At 37.5% G+C, this 12,322-nt stretch overlaps 1 pseudogene; it reads right to left on the reverse strand.

Annotated features, from left to right (window-relative positions):
• Positions 1-542: 542 nt before the first annotated feature.
• On the reverse strand, positions 543-4,419 carry LOC148970710 (uncharacterized; annotated as a pseudogene).
• Positions 4,420-12,322: the final 7,903 nt, after the last annotated feature.

Here is a 12,322-nt window from a genome sequence, read left to right on the forward strand (position 1 = left end):
TCCTTTGCAGGATTTCACTGGTGTCCCAGTTGATGCGAGGTTGGTGTTATGACAGGAGTTCTCAAACTCGGTCCTGGAGGGCCACTGTCCTGCAGAGTTTAGCTCCAAGCCTGATCAAACACACCTACCTGTGAGTTTCTAGTGATCCTGAAGACCTTGATTAGCTTGCTCAGGTGTGTTTGATCAGGACTGGAGCTAAACTCTGCAGGACAGTGGCCCTCCAGGACTGAGTTTGAGAACCCCTGTGTTATGACATCCACAGGCATCCCAGGATGAGATCAGCGGTGGATCCTTCCAGCACCATAAACGTGATTTCTTCGGCATGCAGGCATCCGATGCAGAGGGTCAGAGTGGAAGAGAAGTTCCGGATTCAAACATGACCCAGTGGCTTTCCTTGGATGGTGTGGATTCTTAAATCTTGAGAGCAGCGTTTCCTGTGGAAGTTCAGTTTTTGCAAGAGGTTGGATGGAGATGTTTCTCACGGAATTGATGAGGGCTTGCGCTAAGACACAAATGCGGGGGGTTAGGACATGCACAAGAGTTTAATTAATTTGAGGTGGGAGTTGAATAGTAGTCTGACTACTGGGCGTCGTGGTTGAACTGGACAGGCTGTGATAATGTGACCATCTCTCCCGCAGTACAAGCACAATTGGTGGATGATTCTTCTACTGTATGTTGACGCTCCGCATGAGTTAGGTTATAGGAGTCCACTTGCATGGGTTCAGGTGCTGGAAGGACGCCTGGTGTTGCCGAGGGTTGAGGATGTGCACTGAGATTCAGAAGAGAGCAGGCATTGAGACGTTGGGATACTAGGATGGTCTTTTGGATAAATATTTTGAATCCCGTTGCGTCGTCATACGAGACCATTAGTTGACGGATATCTGCTTTGAGTCCATGACGGAAAGCAGTGATAAGTGCAGACAAGGGTGCGAAACATAGAAAGAATTCCTGGCTTGACAAAGGTTGAACAACTGGTCATGAACTGACAGATTTGATGTGTTTGACCAAAAACTTCTTTGAAGTGGTTGAAAAAAGCTGATAGTGAGGTGGTTATTGTGGCGTTGGAATGCCACAGTGACTGAGCCCACTGTAGTGCACGTCCGGATAACAATGAGATGACAAAGGCTACTCTGGCACGAGTGTTGGTGAACTGGTGAGATTGCATCTCAATATATAGGGAACACTGTCACAGGAATCCTCTGCATTCCTCCGCCTCACCGGTGAATATCGCAGGTCGGGCCATGGGACTGGCAGAGGCAGCGGTGGGTTATGTAGATATAAATGCCTTATTCATTCATTCATTAGATGGTTGAAGGGATAAAACGGACCGCATGAACCAGATCTGCAAACGGATCGACTGCATGTGGTCTGGTCTTCTGTCACAATACAGAGAGATGCAGACAGGAGAGTAGTTCAAAAAACGAGTTTTATTTGAACAGAGGCACGAAGTGGAATAGCAGAGATGACTAGTGAGTGTATATTGAAGAATCTGAACTGGAAAATAAACTTAGCTGAAGGTAATCTTTATCTCTTCTTTGTAGATGATGACTGTGGATACAGCGGGTAGATGACTGAAGAAAGAAGATGGATGACAGGAAGCAGACGATCGGAGATGAAGCACTGATAAGGAACCATTCGAGGTAAGTAGCAAAAGGTCACTGTTTGGTTAGAGTCTGTGAGATCCCGTAAGGATTGGACCAGACAAGGGAGAGAAGGGGAAGTGTCTCTTTATAGCGTGAGTAGGTGATGAAGTGCCGGTGCGGTGAATCAGAATTCCAGGAGAGTGAATGAGGGGGTGGAGCGTGCTGATCTGGTGACTCTGTGACAACATCATTTGAACTAGTATAGAGTTTGCTGTTGCCATCATTATGAGCGTCAAAGGCCGGTTCAATCTACCTCATAGGCTTTTTTGTTTTTTTGTTTTATGTCTCTATCTATAGTTTCTTCTAGAGGCTTACGAAACATTACAAAGAGGAAATTATTTTTTCTGTTTCTTAAGCAATTTAAATCTGACTTTTATTTTTGGCAAAAAATGCCGCACAACCAAAGAGGATTCAGGAGATCTCAGTGGGGATCAGATTTATTAATGGATCATGGAACAAGTAACTCAGCTGGTGTTTGTATTCCTAAAAACTCTTTTTATGAGAAGATTGGATGCTCTGATTGTGATCCAGGTGGACGTTATAATGTAACAGGTATTATTATGATTTCAATCAACAAAAAGATAACGTAAAACATACTGATCAAGTGTAAGAACGTGTTGAAATTGCTGAATACCCAAATTTTTTTGTTTTGAAGAGGAGTTTAACGAGCTTGCTCATCATAATTTATGCACATCTACATTCAATAGATGTATGCTCATGTATTTTTGGGGTTTTTTTTAGTCGTTATTCTCCATTAATCAATTATGTAACACTGTTGAAGCCTTTTGTGATTCTCCCATTAATTCAAAAGAAATTCATGAAGCAATTAAATCTTTGAAAACGTATAAATCCCCTGGCACCTATGGTCTAACGTCAGCATTCTATCTTGTGTTCAGTAAAAACATAGCCCCTTTTTTTTTTAATTAAACCTCTTCAAGGAAAGCTCAAATAAATCGTCTCTTCCACCTACATTGTCAAGGACTGATCCCTTTAATTCCCAAGCCACTTAAAAACATTACCTTAATAGATAATTGGCATCCAATAACGTTATAAAAATATTGTAAAATAATTGCTTTAATATTGGCCAAAATATTAAAAGGAGTATTACATTACATTACATAGTATTACATGCTATTATTGATAACACAATATGGCTTGATGCAAAGTAGACATATATCTAATAATATAAGATTAATATTAGACATTTTATATTATTTTGATATAATTAATAATGACAGCTTCATCTTTTTCTTAGATTTCTACAAAGCCTTTGATACTTTACTTTTTTTATTTCAAGCAAAAATTGGCTTTGGTGATTATATATAAATGTTATATACAAATGCAAATCGCTCAATATATCTAAAAACGATACTTCTCCCAGGTTTTCTCCAAATAGTGGTGTTCGACAGGGATGCACAGTGTCTCCTTATTTGTTTTTAATTAGAGTACAGTTTCTTAATTTACATATTAAAAGGAGTAACCTAAAAGGCATCACTGTTGGAAAGGCAGAATTAATCATTAGTCAATTAGCTGATGACACAGCCTTGTTTTAGAAGACTCCTCTCTAATCTCTGTAGTCTCAAATATCCTTCAATCATTTTCTAAAGCTTCAGGTCTAAGTTAGCCTGACTTCGTCATTCTCATGTTCTAGTGAGAATGTGAGTCTGAAACTCCTCCGTTGGGCTTTGATTATGAGGCGTGTCTTAACCGAACCAGGAAAAAAAAAAAAAAACCTCTGCACTCAATTGGATAGTCGGTAGACCTACAACCAATCAGAGCAACGCAGTAAGTCAACTCCTTTGCATAGCGCAGTTTTCAACTACAGAACTTACTTATTTTAGAAGTTAAATAACAAGTGTTGCTTCTTTTACTCCTCCATGAATGCGACCAAAGGAGAAACCACAACGACCACAGGCTTTTCATTACGTCCCATCTTCTTAACGACCATCAGAGCCAGCTGATAAGTTACACTTTTGCCGAATCATGCAGGAAGGACGCCAAAAATATCTTTCCGATCGACAAATCCCTTGATTGCAGTTTTCTGTTCGTCTATTAAAATGAATGCACTGTCGATTTATTTTACAACAGACACGACAGCGGAATCTATACATCTCAATTCTCCAGCTGCAGTCAGGGAAACCAAGCGCTCTTTGATAACGTGATGATTACGTCCCTACAGATCACCTGTCCATCATCGTATAAAGCCCGCCCTGGCAATCTGATTGGCACGTAAATTTTTTGCCTGATCATAATTACTCCTCAATGGATCGAGTCCAGACCGAACTTCCCGACCAAAAAATGTTGTGGGCGGGGTTCGGGCTGGCATCCAGGCTAGGTCTAAGTCTTAATATTGATAAATGTGAATTATTTCCCATTACAAGTTGTAACGTTTCATCTGTACTGTAAAATATATTGGTAAAGTAATATCTAAAGAGAAAAAGAGATGTGCAACAAACTTTAATTCCATTATTGCTAAAACAAAGAAAAAATGTAATTATGGCTTCACAGTGATTAATCTATTAAAGGAATAGTTGTACTCACTAATTTCAGAAGGACTTTCAGGTCTCTCTTATGCAGCCCAATATCAGCCCACATGTAAATTGATTGATAGATCTCTAAAAGATTAATTTTTAAACATTTTTATTTTTTAATAAAAAAAAATTTCTGGAAAAACAAAAGCCATTACAGGCGGACTGCTGGTGCCTGTGCTCTCGGTCGAGGAGCCAGGACTGGATCGAGCTGAGGCGGACTGCCGTGCATGTTGCCCAGACCTCATCACCTAAGCTAAAACATATCAAAAATGTATTTCAAAGTGAACTGTCCCTTTAATGACAATCAAGACACAATCACCAACGACACATGAAAATTCCAGTTCTGAAAAAAGGCATTGTATGGTTGCCCACATAGGTTTAGATTTTTCATGTTCATTCGTCATGTACTAAAATTTGTACAGCACATAGATTAAAAAATATAATGACACTCACAATTCTGGATTAATCTTCAGCATTCTGTTGCTTTCTTCATTTCTCTTTGCATTCTTATGAGAGGAGCTTCCTTCACTTGACACTGCAGGGGTCTGGGCAAAATCTATTGAAAAAGGATTTGAAGTAATATTTGTCAGTTGAGGCCAAAATTCAGTAATGTAATACAATTTAAATTAGAGCTGTAAATATAGTAAAAACATAATTGAGATTACCATTAATTTTGATTAAGCTGAGAGCTGACTATAAAGCATGGGCGTCAAATTGTAAAATTATTTCTATTCACATCCTTCATTTTAGGATTAATTAAATGAATGTCACAAGTTAGTATCCACAAAACATTGTGCAATGTTCACATGTAGGCCTGCCTGAAACAGTTTAAAATGCATTTAAATACATTTAAATAATTGAAATGAGTAGTGGCACCTTAAATTGAACTTGGTTTACTACATTCGATTTTAAGACACATTTAGAATTGTTTTACCCATAACTTATTAATGTTATTTATGGTGTGAACAGAAAATACAGATTCATATTAATAAAATACAGACAGATAAATAGTTAGTACATCATTTATAATAACATGCAGTATGAATTGATAAAGACTGATTAACGTTATAAGCTAAAGTATCGTATGCTCTGCCAGTGCTCAGGTAAGTTAAATAACGTTAACATTACCTGTAAACTGAACTGGAAGACAGGCGGATTTATAGATTAGCTTTAACTCAATTTCACGTTTGAACTTAACTGCCATAAAAAAATGTAAAAAACTTGACGCAAATATGACGACATGATATTCAGTGTTAAGAATAAGCAAGGTTCAATCGTTACATACTTAAACACCCTATTAGTAATGCGCATGTGTCGCGAAAACGGAGTTGTTACCGTTTTAATGTATACACACAAAACAAATCTAAAATTACCATTTGAAGAATTCTCTCAATAAGCCCAAATGGTGCCGCTTCAGACCTCCTCGTCAGCTTCAGCGCCAGGCTCGTCTTTAACCCAGGCCTCGGTGCGAATGGAGGCGGGAACGCAACTTTCATGATGTCTGTCAACAAACCAAAATGAAATAAGCCAAATATATATACACAAAACAAATTGTAAGCACATTCCAACAAATTTCTTTAACGAATTTTATCGGCATGAGAAACGTTTCTTCTTTTTCTTCTGTAACTTACATCTCTGCATCTCATGAACTCGACGAGCTTCCTTAACCCATACAAAAACGCGCAGTTGATCATTTCTAAATGTTTTCACCACTATAGTTTACTAAAAATGTAAACAAATGCATGTAAGTTACTATTTAATATTAAGAAAGAGAAAGACAATTCAACCTACCGTCTCGCTCCTCGCATGAAGATAAAATCGTCTTGTGAGGCAGAAGCATCGAGGGGCGGAGTCAATCCAATTCGGCGCGTCTTTTTACACTTTCAGTGTAAAAATAAAATTACACTATGTGGCACCCTGTAGGCTACACTGAAGAGGAGTACCCTTTAACACTGTAGATTGTTAATTTAACACTTTAGGCAGTCCCTCCAGGATTTCACGATTTTTTTTTGTGATTTTTGCGATCAAAGTGACTGATTTTGTGGTGGTAATTTCCAAAAATTTGTGAAAAAATTTGCGATTTATATATAACATTTGCCATAATAGTATTCAGTCCTTCCAGAAAAACACGGAGTTTTTTTGTGATTGTTGCGGGCAAAAATTGATTGATTACGCGGCCCGTTTTCTTTAAAAATGCGATGGAATATGCGGGATATTTATGCAATTTTATGGATGAAATTGCAGGAATTTGCAAAAATTGAGGGAACTTGCAAAAATTGTGGTTTGATGAAAAAGAGAAAAAAAGTGATTCCCCCAACATCCTGTTCTCACTAGGCTAATGTAAGAGTCATTTCTTATTACTTCCTTTGATAAGCAAGCATACTACATCATAGAAAGTGCTGGGAATATTTAATTTCTCATCTTGTTTTATTTCAGACTGTAACGAGTGTAAATAAGGTGTGGCCCCTTTAAGAGCTCTCTGCAGTGTTATATGTGCGCCTCGAACACCCCATGTCTGTTTGATGCTACTTCTTTTATCTTATGTTGTTTATTAAGTAACGATGTGACAGTAGAACGTGTGACAGACAGAATACGAGTTCGATTTGTGAGATGTCAATCGCCTCCGTGAGTCTGTCTGGCGTCGCGTAATTGCGTCACTTCATAACGTTCCCATGGAAACGGGGAAATGGCTGCTCTTGTGTGAAGCAAACGCAACATTTTTTAACTTTCTGCTAAGATACATGTGACTTTTTTTGCAACGAAAATGCGCGGATTATGAAATTATGCAAACCCCGCATATTTTGCACGGAAATCGGCAATTTATGCGGCGAAAGTGCGGCGTATTTGAAAAAATGCGGCCCCCGCATAAATATGCGGACTTTGGCTGATTTTGCATTGAATTCAGCGATCGCATAATCGCGTTTTTCTGGAGGTACTGTTTAGGAATAGATCACTTTTAACACTGGAATTTTTACACTGGCGATTTTACTGTGTAGAAATTTTGTGTGAAATGAATTCGTTAACGTTAGCCTTGTAGACGGAAGAGTGATTTCTCTGATATGTGCGCAGTTCCGGATTAGTGGGTGTGGCTTGCGGAGCTGTGCAATGTGGCGCATTGTGGGAATTGTTGTCTTACTTACAAATGCGTCCCTCGGTTATTTTCTGTCTTTTATGAATTAAACTGTCTCACTAATAAATTATAAGGAGTGTCTTTCAAAATAATAAATACATTTTACCCTGTTAAATATTTTATGATTAAACATAGAACTTAATATGGACACAATATGCTAATTTTTCCAAATTCACAAAGAAACTGTTCATCATTTATTTTGGTCATGTTTCTATACTGAACAACTATGGGAAAATATTGACACATTTATTAAGGGTAATAATAATAAAAGTGGCTTGCTTTTGCAGCATGGTTTGAATATCAGTTGAAAGTCAATGAACTGCTATACAGTAGTATCCAAAAGTGATGTGCAGCCTATGAAAATTGACTTTGGCCTACCCTTTATTCAAATATTATAAAAAATATGTTAAAGATTTTGTAAGCATATTATGTAGTTGTTCTTGGAGTCAATTGTTTTATTTGTGATAATGCAGTAAAATCTTGCTGTCACGGTGTGGGTTCATGTCTTGTTCTTGTCTGTCATTTAGTGTTGTTCTTCACATTTAAAATGCTTTCCTCATATTTTGATGGTTTAAAGGAATCTTGTAAGTTCATAAAAAATGTACTGTATGTTTGGTGAGGTTAGTGCCACAATAGTGCAATTTAAGACCCAGCTTTCTGTGGACTGACAGACCTAAGTAACCACTGAAGCATTACTGCATTTTTCCAGTTGTCAAAAAATGTCATTTTCACTTTTATTACTGCAGTCAGAGCATCGATTTGTAGAGCATGAGAAGTTATTACATTTCTTTCAAGGTCAGTTACAAAAAGAATACCTTTACGATCAATATTTTATTATTTTATTAACCCCTGTCATCATATAACGTATACAATACATTACATGATGGAAAGTGTGTGGTCTCCTCTCTGCTGCCATCTTGTTAGTCCTAAGCACTCTTAAAAAATGTAGTAGCTGAGACCTAGTCTTAACACTTAGAAACCTTTATGAATCACACTTATTCATACATTTAGGATTAAAAGTAGAATTATGCCATTTTTAGAATGTTGACACACTTAAGACTAAACTTTTGTCTTTATACACATGGCCCCAAATCTCTTCTTTCACAATCTGATGTCTTCAAATACCCTGTTACCATCCCATAAAATGTAAGGATGATCATCGTTTCTCAATACTAACTCCACGACTTTGAGTAATCGGTAACACTTTACAATACGGGTGCACTAATATGAATTCATACTTAAATAATGCACAGATAATCATGAGTTAAAGTATGACTAAACCAGAACTAAACCATTAATTATTGATTACAGCATTAGCAACTAATAAAGAGTAAGATTAATAGATTATGTAATAAATGAATTGTTAAACGTGTCATCGTGTATTATTTCCTTAATAACATATTTTATTCACAAATAGTGTCAATTAATGTGTTAATTACACAATTAGTCAATGCTATGCACTTCAACTCCCAGTTGTCTTGCAAAGGTCCCATTATGTTATGACTTTACTTGTTGAGTCACATGACTATTAACTAATTGTCAAGTAATTTGGTTTAATGTCATTATGGTTATGGGTTTTGTCATCCCCACTAAAGGTCTGTGGGACAGTTGCACATGCAGTGAGTGTAATGTCAGAGAGTGTTTTAAGGATGGGTAAGTTCGGCCGCACACAAATATCAGCACACCAGAATCTGAAAAACTGACGCTGTTACACCGTGTTTAAACTAGACGAGACCATTACAGCTGTCTACACTGGACAAGACAGACCATTGCAAGTCCATTGGTCCTTCATAACAGAAGCAGCGCAAGAGCTCGGGGTACATCAGAAATAGAGTGGCATCAGTTTACTTTCAGGGTTTTATTGTGTCGTGGAGCATTGTGTCGCATCCAGTGTTGTATCACTGATTATAAGGGGTTCTAGTTTCTTTGTCCGGTCTAGACACAGTGTTATGATATAGCAGAGCCTGGCCGCATGTTCTCAGTGTTCTTCCTTTAAATCCTAGATAGAGCTCAAGCTTAACCTGACACACAGGAGTGTGCATTGAACTGTTGGATGCGGCGGTTCATCTGGCAATGTGCAATCCGGTTGTAGAAGGCTGGGAAATTGAAATCCATAGTGTGGATATGAAAACCAAAATAACATATTACTTAACAATTGGTTAATATTCATGTGCCTCAACAAGTAAAGATAACATAATGCTACCTTTGCAAATGATTAGCTAATGATTAATTAAAGCAGACAACTGGAAGTTGAGGTGCATAGCTTTTACTAATTGTGGTTATTAACACATTATTTATTTACACTATTAGTTAATAAAATATGATATTAAAGGAGTAGTTCACTTTTAAAAAAAACTTTTCCTGATAATTTACTCACCTCCATGTCATCCAAGATATCCATGTCATTCTTTCTTCAGTCGAAAAGAAATTAAGGTTTTTGATTAAAATATTCCAGGATTTTTTCTCCATATAATGGACTTCAGTGGGAACCAAACAGTTCAAGGTCCAAAAGACAGTTTCAGTGCAAACTGTTCAAAGGGCTTTAAACGATTCCAGATGATGAATAAGGGTCTTATCAAGCGAAACGATCGCTCACTAAAAAAAAAAAAAAAGAAAGAAAGAAGTTTATTTAGCTCAAATGCTCGCCTTGCTCTGTTCTGTGTGACTCTCCTGTTCAAACTCGTTCATCAAAATGAACGAATCTTTTCCCGAGTCAAAAACTCGAAAAAAATATTTGTTCATTTTCATGAATGAGTTCAAACAGGAGAGTCACGAACGTGCATCACAGAACAGAGCAAAGTGAGCTATTGAGCTTATAAAACTTAAACTTTGTTTGTTTTTTAATGTCCTACCGTTTCGCTTGATATTCTTGATATCGCCTTATTCATCGTCTGGAATTAAAGCCCTTTGAACAGTTTGCAATTTGCACTGAAACTGTCTTTTGGACCGTGAACTGTTTGGTTCCCACTGAAGTGCATTATATGGAGAAAAATCCTGGAATGTTTTCATCAAAAACCATAATTTCTTTTCAACTGAAGAAAGAAAGACATGGACATCTTGGATGACATGGGGGTGACTAAATTACCAGCAAAAGTTTTTTTAAAAAAGTGAACTACTTATTTAAGGAATGAATACACAATGACACATTTTATTAATAGCAATTAATAGGTTTAGTTCTTCATGCGTTAACTCATGCTTATCTGTGCATTAGTTAAACATGATGTAATGCATATTAGTGCATCCATATTGTAAAGTGTTACCGAGTAATCTTCTTTTCCTCGTCAGATTGTTTTTGAATCTGTTTAAATCTTAAGACATTTTTACTTCTAAAATGACAATCGCTTTATGGAACAGAATGAAATTTAAGTCATTACTGGTGGTCTTCACCTTCAGTCATCTGCAATAGAGTGGTGCAGAGAGTATTCATTTTGTCGCTTGGGTGGTTCCATTGTCCTGAAGTAAATGTTGTTTTTCCCCCAGTGTGATTTTAGTTAAAGGCCTAAAATAAGGTCTGTGGTAAACACAAGAGAGTATTACTGATGTTTTTTTATATAGTAGAATAAAATGTGAAAATATCTTGAGCTTTTGATTTGTTTTAATGCTTTTACTTGTCTTGAAAAAGACAGTTGCTAACAAGTGGATAAATGTGAAGACAAAGGTTGTCAAGGGCATTTAACATCATACCAAAAAAGAAACCTATTCTACTCACTAGTCTACTTTCACAGCCTCATTGTCACAATGATGGTTGTGTTCATCAAATGCATAACGCAGGAAATCCAAAAGTAACACAGAGAACAATCACACGAGTATATCACTGACAATGACACGAACCACTCTAAACTTAAAGCTACACTGTGTAACTCTTTTAGTTTATTCTTAGCTAAAAACACTTAGTTCTTTCAAAAATATGTGTGCTCATTAATGTATATTTACTTAGTTCGAGTAATAAAGTTTTCTAGTAGTGAGTGTGTAATATGCCATTGAAAATACATAGGGGTAAGGGGTTCTAATATCGGTCGCCATGTTGCCCCTCCATCTTGAAAGTACATTAGCCAAAGAGGGACATACCCGTTAATTCAAGCTTCGCCTTTCGCGTTTACGTTTCAGTTAACACTCATGGACGAGGTCGAACTGGAAGCCATGTTAATCTTGGACTACATTGGCCACCGTAGGAGTTAAAACGAAATCGGAATTGAGAGGAAAAGAAACTAATATTCACTGGATGGCCATATATCTTTACACTGCTAGATGGGGGTAAAAATCACACAGTGTAGCTTTAAGACGAGAACAAACAATGGACTGGACAGCAGCAAACAGGGAGGAATCAGTAACGTCTCGGTTACGTTTGGTAACCATCGTTCCCTGAAGGAGGGAACGGAGGCATACTTTGTGACCAACAAATAGGAATCTCGCCAGAGAGGCCAATCTACTTCGAGTGAAACTAAACGAGCTAATGCACATTGGCGTGCATTCTTTTGCATCAGCTGTTCAGTCTCGCAAAACGGGAATATAATATATTTTTGCTGAGTAGCCGAGCCGATGAGCTGGCTGCCCCAGCTGGTCGCAGCAGATGTGGAGACGGGACGTATGTCTCTGTTCCCTCCTTCAGGGAACAAGGGTTACCATATGTAACCGAAACGTACCATATCAGACTGATAGGGAACTAGGGAAGAATATTGAAAATAAACTGAAAGGAAAAACAGGAACAAGACGAGAGATAACAAAAGATAAACCAAACTGAACCTAACTCTGACACTTGTGTTTATAACCGTGCTCTTGCAGACTATTGTAACTGAAACTTTAAGGGACAATGTATAGTTTAAATAAATACTGAAATAGATGTCAGGAGCTTAATGAGGTTTGATAAACAAGGTTCGGGAAGAGGAGGTGCAGTTAATTAACCTAATCAGCACCAGTGGAGAGCCATCAGTAATCAATCTAGGACAAGATAAATATTAGCAGAACCCCCACTTGTTCCTTGACAGTTTATCAGCATCTTGGCTTACCTTCCTGTTGCC

Source organism: Pimephales promelas, chromosome 19 (assembly GCF_988280905.1).
Source record: "Pimephales promelas chromosome 19, fPimPro1.hap1.1, whole genome shotgun sequence".
Classification (NCBI taxonomy): domain Eukaryota; kingdom Metazoa; phylum Chordata; class Actinopteri; order Cypriniformes; family Leuciscidae; genus Pimephales; species Pimephales promelas.